We start from the raw sequence: 13,085 nt of genomic DNA, 5'->3' as shown, positions 1-13,085 counted from the left end.
CAATGGTATCAGACAATGTCCAAAATTTTGATCTACCCATCTGATATGTGAAAGATGACAACGAATTTTTATTTTAGTTTGGGTTGTGTATAATCGTGAGACATGTTAAACAACTTTGAGTAGCAAGGCTAGGACATTCTATTAGTTTAGTGCAGATGGATGATTGGTTTATAAACTCAACTTCATAATTTCTTTTAAGCAAAATATCTGCTTTTCTTGTTCATCTGATGATATCTTCCTTTTGTTGAACCTTGCCTCTAAAAGTACTTCACCTCCTTTTGAATGAAAAGAAACAAGTATGGTAACCCCCATTGTCTGCCCTCTGCCTCATTTCCCCCAGGACATTCAATTTATGTGGCATTCCTTTGGGAAATGAAGGATTAGATGTAGTTTTGTTCATTGCATTTTATATAGAACATGAGACATCTCTAAACCCAAGCTTTGCTTATGGGAAACAACAATTTATTGCCAAACCGAGACTATAGACAAAAAGAATTTTGACTATGATGCACATATCAAAGCTGAATTTTCCTCAGCTTGTTTATTGGTATTCACATGAAAGAAACAGGCACACACACATTCACCTAAGGCTGCTTTTTGAAATCAAATGCATTTCCTGCCTTCTTTCCTCAGGATCCTTACGACCAGCCTATTTATAGCCCAGGAAAGGAAAAAGCTCCACTGGAGGCAGGAAAACTAAGTTCAGAAAGAATAGGAGGAAGTGTGCCGGCCATTTAGCCAAACAACCTTTAATTCATTGAGCTCAAAGCTTAGCAGCTTCGCTGTCGTTGTTAGGCGTAAACAGCTTGCAAATTTGATGTTTTTTTCCCTCCCCACTTTTGAACTAGATTTGGGCAATGGAGGTGATGACAGCATTTTAGAAGAGAGAATAGGAATCTCTAGGTGTTTAGACACGCGGAAGAGAAAACTGTTCGGGGTTGGTGAAGTGGAAAGAAAGAGACGATTCAACAGAGAGATGAACTTGAAATGATTACACGTCTGTGAGTTAAGGTAAGTGTCATTTTTAAGCCTGTCCATTGTTGTGTCTCCATGCAGATCATGAACTATGAATATTTGCTGTAGAAAGTGTATATGATTTGAAGGCAGATCCTAATGCAGCTTTTCACTGAGCTTTGCTTGTCTCTGAAGCCATGTAGAAATCATCCTCAGTCAGGACATATTCAGTTTTTAACAATAATAAATATTTTTTAAAAAGCGGTTGTTTCCTTAAGATAACTTTATCTCCACTAAGTTTTCCTCAGTTTCATAATCACCAGGAGATTAAATACTATAAATAATTTCATTGAAGATCATTTTTGAAAAATAATTTCTGGATATTTGTCTGTTTTTCTATCTTTTTGAAAGTGCTGATTAATAATCCCTGTACCATTTCCTTACTGGTTTAGAACACATTTAGTAGGCCCTCAAGCAAAAATGGCTAATTTCAGAACAGTTATTTGAACTAAAATTTAAATTTTGTGTAAAATTAAGTGAAGATAAAGTTGTTGTCATTTTTTAATACAAAGCTTCTTCTCCTGGACATTTAGTTTCAGACAGAGGAGAACCTTCTAGAAGCACAAAATATTGCACTGAACAGCTCCAGTGATAGAAACTGTCCACAATAATTGTTTACATTTTTAAGTTATTATTTCAAAACATTCATTTAGTATGTATTTTCTGAGTGACCTGAAAAATGTCACCAGGTTTGGAAGTGGAAAGGTCAAAAAGGAATGGATTAAATCCAAGAACAGTTGATGCTACCCACAAAAACTTGGAAAGCTCCAAGGGACATTCCAAATTCTTTTAACGTTCCCTGCCATCCAACAAGTACGTTCGTTGAAATGCGGCACCACATTTGAATCCACTGCTGCTAACATCCACATTTGTGTCTTGGAGTAACTTGATTAATGTCACCACAATGTCGAACAAAGGAATGAGGTTCTGGGGGTTTATTGAAAAGGAAGAGCAGGAGGAAATGTGTTGCTGTCATTTTGGCTTCTCCCAGTTTGAGACTGGTATGTTTAGAGTCTGGTGTAAGAAGATAGCAAAGCTGGAAGCCAGAAAAGCTGAGCCAGCCAGATTGTGACTGGAGCAGGAGGCCAAGGCTAGCTTCTGTCTCAGGGGGGAGCTCATTGGCTGTTCTCTTTCCTGGGAGAACTCAGGGTTATTTTTTTCTGATTAGAAAATGATAATTCATTCCATGGAAACTGTAGCAAAGCATAATGGTCTTGAATAAAAAGAGCGATATATCTTACCTGAACTTAGATTTTAAAAAATACAGGGAAATACAAGTAATCTGGATAAATATGATGAGTCTGAAGAAACAGATAAAAACCTCTTAGGGCTTATTTCCAGGACACTCCAGTGCTGCAATGTCAATTCTGAATCCATTTTATTATTTATTTCCAGAAAGCGAAATTTAAGGTAACCTAATTAATTGCCACTCTGCGTGGGTCCAGTGATGGAGATATTGCTTACAGTGGTGCTGGCTTCTGTTAATGTTGAACTCCTTCTCCTTACAGTCTTAAAACAACTTTCTCACTTGACACATTTGTGTGTTTACGTTATGAGAATAAAAATGTTTTAAACACTATTGAAGGTTAAAATAATAGATAAAATTATGAGTTATATATTTTATTCTAAGAATTGTCTTATTGTTGGTCATTGGTTTCTGGCTACCCGTAGATACTTATAAATGTCTTCATGAAATGCCAGGTATTGAAAATAGATTTCTTGGGAACTGCCTAAAAGTTTTACATGTTTCTTGATGTGTTTTCAAGCCTCCAAGAGTATTTTACATGATCAGAGTTAGCTAATTTGAAAAAACATTGTCAATGTTTTTTAAGCTTTTCTATGAATTAAATAGAAATCCATTGCTTGGTTTCCAGCATAACTTCTGTAATAGCTACATGTTTACAGGTTGCATAGCATAGCCACTCCTTGCCCTCACATTTAAATGTAAGTGAAACAGATTACTGAAGAGATGGTGTGGAGCGGTGAGGAATTTAGATGTCACCAAATAGAATCCACAGCTTGTAGGGTGTCCTGCAGTGGGCTGTGGGGAGAAGTGTGCCGAGGTCAGGCAGCCGTACCCGTCAGCCTCCTGCTGCCCGAGGAGGAGGAGGTGCATGTTGATTTTGTGTGTCTGTGAGTACCTTAAATCCAGATTAGTGGCCTTTGGAGCCTCTCTTTCTCTTACGCTCTCATCCCCTTGCACCTTATATTATGGGTCAGCGGCAGCACCATTCACCACCGAAGCATATTTATTAAGTTCTACTTATAGTACAATCTCTACCTTTGATAAACTTAACATTTACTTGGAGAAAGGGAATTATATAGGACAGAAGACATCCTGTATGTAGAACCAAATGAATGATGTAGATAACAAGTGCCAGATAAGGAAGGCCTGATCCAGGCAGGTTTTGTGGAGGTGTGAAGTTGAGCTGGGCCTTGAAGGGCAGAAGGAGATCTGATGGGGACAGCGAGAGATAAGGGCATTCAGGACAAGAAGGGAGCTGTGTGCAGGGCAGAGATAGGAATGTACTTGGGTTGCCAGATGAAATACAGGATTCCCATTTAAATGTGAATGTCAGATGAACAACATATACTTTTTTCAGTAAAAGTATGTTCCATTGCATGGGTGGGTGCGAGGCCTATTGCACGGGACATACTTATACAAAATATGATTTGTGGTTTATCTGATTCATGTTTAACTGGGTGTTCTGTGTTTTTATTTCCTAAATCCGGCAACCATACCTGGGGACTGTGTGTCAAGCAGCTTGACAGGAGCAGGGGCAATGAGCATGTGGGGCAAGAGAGAAACATTTGGAAGAGGCTGGAGTCAGACTGGTGGGACTGTCATGTCAGACTAAGGAGTTTATAATCTAATTTAAAGACACTTGGGAGCCACTGAGGGTTTTGAAAAGGGAAATGAATCAATAAGATCTGCCCATTCGAGGCAGGACCTGGTGGGGCTAAGAGAGCAGGCAGCCAAGCCCCGGGTGCTGGTGACAACAGAGAGAAAGAAACCAGATGGAGACACATTAGAGAACAAATCGACATGTTTTGTAAACTAATTGGATATGATTAAAGGAGGAGATGATGTGTTAGAGAGGATATTATGTTTTATGGTCCGTTCAAAGAAACAGCCAAAGAGATAGCAGCAAGTCAGGGAGTTAGTAAGGAAGATCAGGATTTTGGTTGCAGACATATTAAATTGAGACAATGATGGGATAATCAGGTAGAAATAGTGAGTGGACAGCTGGAAATGGGAAACAGCTTAGGAGGGCAGTGAGGACCAGAAATGATAACAATGGCCAATATTGAGCATTTACCATATGCCAAGCCTTTTATATCCATTCTCTTATTTAATGCTTACAACCACCTATGGGCAGGTTCCATTGCAAGCCACATTTTATAGATGAGAAAACTGAGGCTCAGAGAGGTTAAGTAACTTGTCCATGATTACCTAGCTAGTGAGAGACACATAGAAAATGGAACCCAGGTGTGTGTGAGGTCAAAGCTCATATTCCTGCTAATTCTCATAGTGAATGTTGAGTATCTGCTCTGGATTCCATTTCTCCATCTGCAAAGTTCTAAGGGCACCAATTGTCCATGCTTTAACCCAATTTTTAACTGGATTCCTCGTCTCTGATTACTCCTAACTGTGGTAACCCTTAGAATTCTGCAACTTTTGGTTAATCTCTCTGAGGAAAAGGGAATCGCTTATACACAGAGATTTTCTTATTTACTTATCTGAACATTTGTTTACTACCTAAATTGTTTTCCTTTCAGTTTTCGATTTCTCCTCGGCTATCTGGTAAAATAAAGATTACGCTGAAGAGAAAAACAGGACCAAAAAGAATGTTAAACTCCTGTCTCTGTCGCTGGCTGCCCTCTAGTGGCAGGACCTGATAACAATGCTCAGCCCAGTCCAGGGACGGCGCAGCCAGCAGCTAGAAGGAAGCTCTTAGGAGACCAAGAGTTCACAGTAACACTGCAGAATCATCTAAATGGTGTGCAGGCGAGTTGTGCTAGGAGATTCTGGAAAAGGACTTCATGGAATTACATTCACCCTTACAGCTGGCTGGTCTGAAGGGCATTTTGAATAGACCAGTTTTAGATTTATCTTAAACTCTGTAATCATTAAAAGTATTTCACTTGTTTACCCTGTTAAGAAGACACGTGTAGCAAGTTTGGCTGTTAAATCTTTAATGCACACATGTGTCTCTATTCTTAAGAAAAGTTTCCAGACCTTTTATTCTACATATTTACTTCAAAATATACAATATATTTTTTAATAAAAAGTGGATAGTCTATCTTTTAGGAATGTACCCTAAGGAAATACTCATAAATTGAGACAAAAATGTATATAAAAGAATGTTTACCTATTTGTGACAGACGAATATTTGACTTAACCTAAATATAGAAAAAGAAGGGAATTGTTAAATAATATTCCACAATGTGAAATTTTATATAGCCATTAAATTACGTTAACATATTTAATGGCATTGGAAACTGTTCATGGTAAATGTTGAGTGAAAAAGAGAAGGCAACAAAGTTATATACATGGTGTGATCCCATTTTCTTAAAAATTATATATGAAAAGGAGTTAGGAAATAAAATTCAGGGACCGGCCCAGTGGCGTAGTGGTTAAGTTCATGCACTCCACTTTGGCGGCCCAGGGTTTGCAGGTTCAGATCCCGGGCGTGGAACTAGTACCACGAGTCAAGCCACGCTGTGGTGGCATCCCAGATAAAAGAGAGGAAGATTGGCACAGATGTTAGCTCAGCGACAATCTTCCTCAAGCAAAAAGAGAGGAAGATTGGCAGCAGACTTTAGCTCATGCCCAATCTTCCTCACACACACACAAAAAATATCAAAGAAGAAATAAAAATTCGTGTACTAAAAGGTTAACAATAGGAATCTCTGGCTGGTGGGGTAAGGGTGATTTTTACTTTCTACTTTGTCTCCGGGAATATTCTCTAGGATAAGCATATACTACTTTTATAATCAGAAACAAAAACCAGTATGTTTTTAAAAAGCGGAGAGCTAAGTCCTAGTGTTCTGAAATCTTGCTGTCACGGCTGACAATAATATGTTTGTGCTAATTCAGCTCCATCTACTGCTTCTTTGCCCAGTAAGGAGCTGTATCCTGTTTGTGACAGCATAATTCATTGTAATGGAAAAGATTATGATGCACTAGCCTCGTCTATGACTTCACTGCATCCATCTGCAACAGGAAACAAAGACACACACTTTTTTTTTTCATGATTGTTTTAGTAATAATTGACAATTGGAGGAAATGAATGGCAGAAAACAATTATGGGCAGACAAGATGGTCAGCAAATCAGACTGGGAAATGCAACGGAGCCAGTCTCAGTTTTATTCATGAAACAGTTTCAGAACATTACAAAGATATTATTGTTTTGCTCTCGATCTATTCCTGAAATCACTATTGTTTTTACCAGCAGTTACACAATTCATTGCTGGCAGCGGTGATCCCCAGTATATTTTTAATTCAGTAATCTGGTAATCCCACCTCAGGGATTTGGTACTGAATTTTTTATGTATTTTAATATTCAGGGTCAGTGTGAACTTCTCCCTGTGCGTGTGTCCAGGAACAATGCTCCTATAATAATAACTAGTTATCTGTTGCCCGTACATAGAATCTTAAAAGCTTTATTTTCCACTAAACTTAAAAAAAAAAATCATGTCTCTATTTTTGGTGAAATGATTCCTAGTCTTCATTTCAGCAGCACTGGCAGAGGAAACAAGCAATGGGAACTCAAAACAAGTGAATTCATGATTCACTCTCCAGTTTTCATGCTATGAAATGAGGACAATTAATAACCACTGAGATGAAAATGAGGGATGTGTTACCAATTAGGAAAGAGGTAACTGAGGCAAGTATTACATATATTGTAGTAACATTTCTCTCTCCTAGTGACTTGTATCCATAGACAAAACTTAACTCTCCTGTTGGGTCCTGTTGAAATTCTTTGGATGAGAGAACTAAGCGCGCAGGGGCTCTTTAACCTTCACTCCAAGTTAGATTGTCCTCTGATTAGCCTGATTTGGGGTAAAATTTTGCAGCAACTCTGACTTCTAATTTTAAAGACCGCTTAGTGGTGATATGATTTATTGTGGAGGCCTCTGGACCAGTGCTGTCCAATAGAAATATCACGTGAGCCACAAATATGAGCTACGTATGTCATTTTATATTAAAAAAATAAAAAGAAACGAGTAAAATTAACTTTAAGAATCTAGTTTATTGGACCCAATATATCTGAAACATTATCATTTCGACGTGCAGTCAATATAAAAAAATTATTCATGAGCTATTTATGTTCTTTTCTTGATACTAAGTCTTTGAAATCCAGCGTGCATTTTACACTTACTACATATCTGTGTCTGGACAAGCCTCATGTCACTCAATAGCTTCAGGTGTCTAGCGGCTACTGCACTGGACAGTAGCAAGCAAGGCAACGCGAGGCTTGGCAGCTTTTGAGTTTTGGTCTATTGGAACAATCCAACTGTTCATTTAGGCTGTGTAACTATGGATTCGCAATTGAGAAGAAGTGTAGTAGAGGTTTTAAGAAACTCCTAATTTTTGAAATCTGGATTATGTGGTTGTAAGAAACTTTTTTATCATGATGTTTTCAAGCGAATTTAGGCATTGGAATAGATTACATTACACAGCCTAAAACTAACTTCCAGAAGGTGTTATAGAAATTGTGCTCTTAATCATGCATAAAATATAGTACAAAGATAAAAATCTTTAGCAATTCACACACACACACACACACACACACCCCTCCTCCTAACATTGTGACCACTTGCTGATGTCTTTTCTGTATTCTGCATTGTTTTATTTGAAGGGTAGGAAGCGTGCTTCAATAATCTTGTGTAACTCCTATGCCCCGGGGACTCTCATGCCAGTCAGCTGGGGTGATAAAGATAGCTCTGTGTGCTAAATATGGCGATGCAAAAATAGACCTGGTGGAAGTGGATAAAACTAAGAGACGCTGTAGGTTCTCACGGCCCTGCCGGAGGCAGAAACATGGAAACAAGGGTCTTTGAAGTCCTGGGGACGAGTCGCAGCCAGCTGGAACGATCACATTTTGGATTTATTTCGTGTTCCATGAGGTTTTGGTTGTGAAGCTATATTGAAAGAAGTCAGAAAATTCTAAAATCAAAATAAAAGTTAAAGACATTTAAGATAGAAATAATGACCATCCATCGCATGATTTACAAATTGATAGTACTCCGAAAGCTTGTTTTTAAGAATTTTCTTGGGCCTCTGATTTCATTTTCCCATAGGAACAAAGTCATAAATAGTGAGTGGGTATGTGCACCTAAATTCCATATACTTATAATGAAATTATTACAATGTATTTACAATGTATTACATTAAATAATTCCTTATTAAATCATTAAAAATTATTATGAATATGTATTAGTTATTAAATTATTATAATACATTTATAATGAAATATAATTATTAACATATTGTTTCTACCTGAATACATTATATCATACATTAATACCATGTTAATAATTACATTAATTAATAATATAAATAACCAAAACAAATAGAATATACTGAATCAACTCACAATCACCTTTTATCCAAAGCAACAAGTGCTGGCAGAGAATTTTGGAAGTGCCAGGTGCTGTACCACGTGCCAGGACAAACATAAAAGATAAATCATTTATTTGTCCATTAATGTCGGTAGGAAAGCAAATTCACTAGAGAAGAATGAGGAAATAGGTGGAATTCTTATGCCTTATCTATGTGACTTTTAGGAGGAGAAGGCCGTTTCACCTCTCTAATTTTACTTCCAAACTTTAGATTTGCTTTTTCCTTAAGGACAAAGTACTCAGCACTGCTCTCATGGTGTAGCCCTAGTTAGGAACTTTTTTGGTTCCCTATTTGAGGTTTTCCTGAGTAACATTTGGCGGAGAGGTAGAAGAGAGGAAGGTGGAGAGAAAGGTCACAATGAAAGAGAATACGTGGGCCCTTGAGAAAAAGAATCGTGCAAAATTGCTCAGTCCTCCTGAGGGGAAAAGAAAGGTAGAGCCCTAGGGGACTGGGGTTTGGGTCATTCTCTAAATTTGCCCTTGCAGCCTCCAGGGCAGGAAAAAGGAGGGGAGGGAGGTGTGTGCAGCTGACTTTTGCATGTAGAGTGTGCTTTCTGAGACAGTTTTTCTATCTTCGTGAGTGCCATTAACTGTTGGATCCTGCAGATACAACCACTGCTCTTTCTAAGCAGTCGTAAATGAGGAGCAAGTGGCAAAGTCACACATCAACTGGCCTTCAGGCAAGGTCAAGAAATCTGGGTGGAGTGGGGCCACTGGCTGGTTTCACAAATCAGCAAAAGAATTCAGGGATGTTTGGGTGAGTTGAGATTATCTACGTAATTCCAGGAACAGGAGCCTAGGTCAGGAGAATAGTGTATTCCTGTGACTTACCTCTTCTGGAACACTTTTCTATTTCTTCGGGCTGAGAACTGGGGCTGAGAACTGGTAATGGAGGTCCACTGACAAAGACCAAGGCAGGGGGAGGGTGGCTGTGCCACATGCTACTCAAAGAGGCAGATAGCTCTCTGTTTCCTGTCTCTTGACTTCCCCCAGCCTCCTGATGAGTTAATCCATCCTTCCTCAGTATCTTCTCTCTCAATTTCTTTCGCTTCTAGGACATTTTCTTTAAAACATCCGTGTTTCTTCTTTGCCATGGAAAACTATGACCCAATCTGCCTGAATCTGCTGCCCCCTCTAGTCACCCATTTGAATTCTCTGACTTCACTGCTGACATTCTCTGTGCACGTTTGGTCACCTACCACCTTTATTTTCTCACTTCTCTTTCAAGATTGAAACACATAAAAATCTGACACTCTTTCCTCACCCTCACCAAAACTATGTCAGAAACTTTCTAAATGATGCAGTGAACAATGGTTTTCTAACTTTTATCGCTCTTGATCTCTGCACCATTTAATATCCTAAAATGTTCCTCTATGGAATTCTGAGATGCTTTGTTGTCATTGTTTACTTCCAATCTCCATGAGCATTTTTTTCTCTGCTCTTAAATGTATCTACTTACCAAGAGCTGTTGTTTTCTATTTCTAAATCCTTTCTCTCTGAGAGCTGATTCATAACTTCAATATGTAAATAACTCTGAATTTGCTTATCCAGCTCTGAGAGAATTTTAGTCTACATTCTAGGACCAGGTGTCTAACTATCTGTAGTGTATTTCTGCTTGATGTTCTATCATCGTTTCAAACTTAGCACGTCCAAGATAAAAATCTTACCCTTCTTATCATATCCACTCGGCTTCCGTGTTGTTTCCTTTGATGGTGGCATCATCCCATCTGGGTTGGTGCCATCTCTCCTCCATCTTGTCATTCACCTCCCGGTTTACGTAGTGGATCATCCTTCCTGTTAAATGTGTCTCACATCCCATTCCTCCCTTCCTGTTGTTACTGCTTCCACTCTTGCTCTTTTTACCTCATTCAAGGACTCTCTCAGTACCCCTCCTGCTGGTTTCCTTCCCTCAGGGTCTTCCCTCCGCACACACTCGATTCTCCACACTCCTGAGAGAATAATCTCTTGGAGGGTGTTACGACTTTGTTAAATTAACATTTGTTCAGTAGAGCCCCAGGTGCTGGATGGTGAGCAAAATAAAAGACCACAAGAGAAATTGAAACAGAGAAGTTTATTACTCAAAAGTCCCGGAGAAAATACACAGCATGCCTCCAGGGGTTGCATGGGGAGGTCAAGGCAGGGTGCAGGCACAGGACCTGGGGCACATGCCTTTATTAGGGTAGGGTCTGTGGGTGAAATGCTTTGGGGCTCCTGGGCTAAGGCCAGCTTGGTCAATTCCAACCAAAAAGAGTGAGGGTTTTGATAAGCTCCATGTGGGTCTTATCTAAGGGAGCAGAAGAGGAAGGCTCTGGAAGGCTGGGGAGAGGCTGTTCATCACAAGGGTCTTCAGGAAAGTCATATCAGGTTACATTTACTTGTGACTCTGCTGGCTGTTATCTAGGACATTCCCTTAGTAAGGAGCTGCAGGCCACTTGTCCAAATAAAATGGATGCCGAGGTAGCAACACAATGGAGTAGCTTCGATGAACTCTTGACAGAAGGCCACAAACTGCCTGGGATCTTAGCTAAGTTGCAATGAATGGAAATACATTCAAAGTAGCTATATTGGTTATAAGAAAAAAGTTTATTTCATAGAAGCACAAGAAGTGAAGTTGAGACTGGCGAGGGCCTCCCTCCAGAAAGAGCTGCTCATGGCCCTGAGGCCATGACTGCTAGAACTTGATGGTATCTCATCTCCACGCCTCTCTGAGGCTCTGCCTCTCTCTCTCTCTCTCCCTCCGTCTGCCTCTCTCCCTCCCTCTCCCACTTTCCCTACCTCGCCATGCACAGGGAGAAGGTGGATGTCCATCAGCTCCCCAGTTTGAACGTCCTGTTTGTTCAAGCATTGGGAGAAATGGATAAATCTTCTGCTCTCAATTCCAAATTCTCTTGAGAAAGAATATGATTATCGGAATGGCCTAAGCTTGCCTCAGGTGTCAATTCCTTGTCCAGCTCATTACAGTCTCGGGAGTGGGGTCCTGAGGATGGGAGCAGTTTTCGGCGAGGAGGACCTTGAGCTGGAGCCCCCAAAGCTGTCTCTTACATCTGGCATAGGTGTAATAGTATATTTTTTTTCTGATCTCTCTCTCTCTCTCTCTCTCTCTCGGGCCCTAAGCAACGTGTCTTCTAATTTTCCCTGAATATGTTGTGTATTTTCCCTCTTTATGGATTTCCCTGTGCTGATTTAACCAATTCCTCCTCCTTTCTCTCAGTCCAAATCCTACTGATGCTTCCAGACACAGCACAAACTGCCATCTTTGATGAAGCCAGTTATGATCTTCAGTGAGAGTCTCTCTTCCAAAATGCTGTAACACACTGTCTATCTATATAATATATTTAATCACATGAAGTTTGGTGATATTTCTTTCATTTATTCAGCCTTTATTTGTCTCTATAGTTAATTTTCCAGGAACTTCTTCTCTCATCAACTTAATTTTAAATTCCTTGAGGTATGAGCCATATTTTGTGCTTTTAAAAAAATCCCTCTGGAGTACGTCAATGTTCATAGAAGCATTACACACAATAGCCAAAGAGTGGAAACAACTCAAGTGTTTATCAACAGAAAAATGGATAAACAAAATGTAGTATATAAATATGATGGAATATTACTCAGCCATAAAAAGAAATGAAGCTCTGATATATGCTGTAACGTGGATGTACGTTGAAAAATTATTCTCAGTGAAATAATCCAGGCACAAAAGGAGAAATATTGCATAATTCTACCTGTGTTAAATATCTAGAATAGGCAAATCATAGAGAAAGAAATAGATTAGAGGTTACTGGAGGCTGTGGGCAGAGGGGAATGGAAGTTCTTCCTTAATGGTTACAAAAGTTTCTGTTTGAGGTGATAAAAACATTTTAGAAATGAGGGTTACGGTTGCGCAACATTGTCAATGTAATTAATCCCACTGAATTAACAATGGTTAAAATAGCAAATTTTTTGTTGTATATTGTACCACAATTTTAAAAAATTAATAGTGTAATATACCAAACACCAATAAATTGTGTGGTATGTGAATTAAACCTATTTTTTAAAAATTCCCTCTGGGAACCAGATACAGCCTTACATATAATAAGTGCTTAAGGAATATTTGTTGTGTTAGTTGTTGTAATGAGATTCATTAGGACACAAATTTATGTGAGAAAGAGCAGATATGTTTCCCCAGTTATGTATACCAGGTAAAACGTGATTTCTTGCTATTTGATGCTAAGGTGGGTCTTTAGACACATGCCAGGTGCTGTCCAGGTGTGGTCTGAGATCCTAAATTCTGTCTTAATCATTTTTGCCTCTCCTGGAGTGCCTGCTATAAGATATTGCACATACCAATTTACTGATCTTATGTTTCGTGAAAGAATGAATAAAAGTATTAATAAAGTATATAGAATTTCCATATATATATGTTTTTCTGCTACCAACTTTCCACCACTGGGGATTTGTTCTTT

The 13,085-nt window shown here is 39.0% G+C and overlaps 1 protein-coding gene across 19 annotated transcripts in view; it reads left to right on the top strand.

Moving 5' to 3' along the window:
* The first annotated feature begins 631 nt into the window (after nt 1–631).
* RASGRP3 (RAS guanyl releasing protein 3) overlaps nt 632–13,085 on the top strand; it is a 99,077-nt gene continuing 86,623 nt past the window's right edge. For 3 of the 19 annotated variants that reach the window (XM_070574113.1, XM_070574112.1, XM_070574104.1), the window contains exon 1: nt 752–1,011. The gene's annotated coding sequence lies outside the window, so the exon portion shown is untranslated. Of the gene's footprint in view, nt 1,012–6,758; nt 6,906–13,085 lie in introns of all 19 variants that reach the window. The other 16 variants (XM_070574109.1, XM_070574096.1, XM_070574094.1 and 13 more) reach the window with 12 other exon arrangements.

The sequence above is a fragment of the Equus przewalskii genome, chromosome 14 (assembly GCF_037783145.1).
Source record: "Equus przewalskii isolate Varuska chromosome 14, EquPr2, whole genome shotgun sequence".
NCBI classification, from domain to species: Eukaryota; Metazoa; Chordata; class Mammalia; order Perissodactyla; family Equidae; genus Equus; species Equus przewalskii.
Note: the sequence above shows the minus strand (reverse complement) of the source record. Positions and strands in the feature narration are given on the sequence as shown.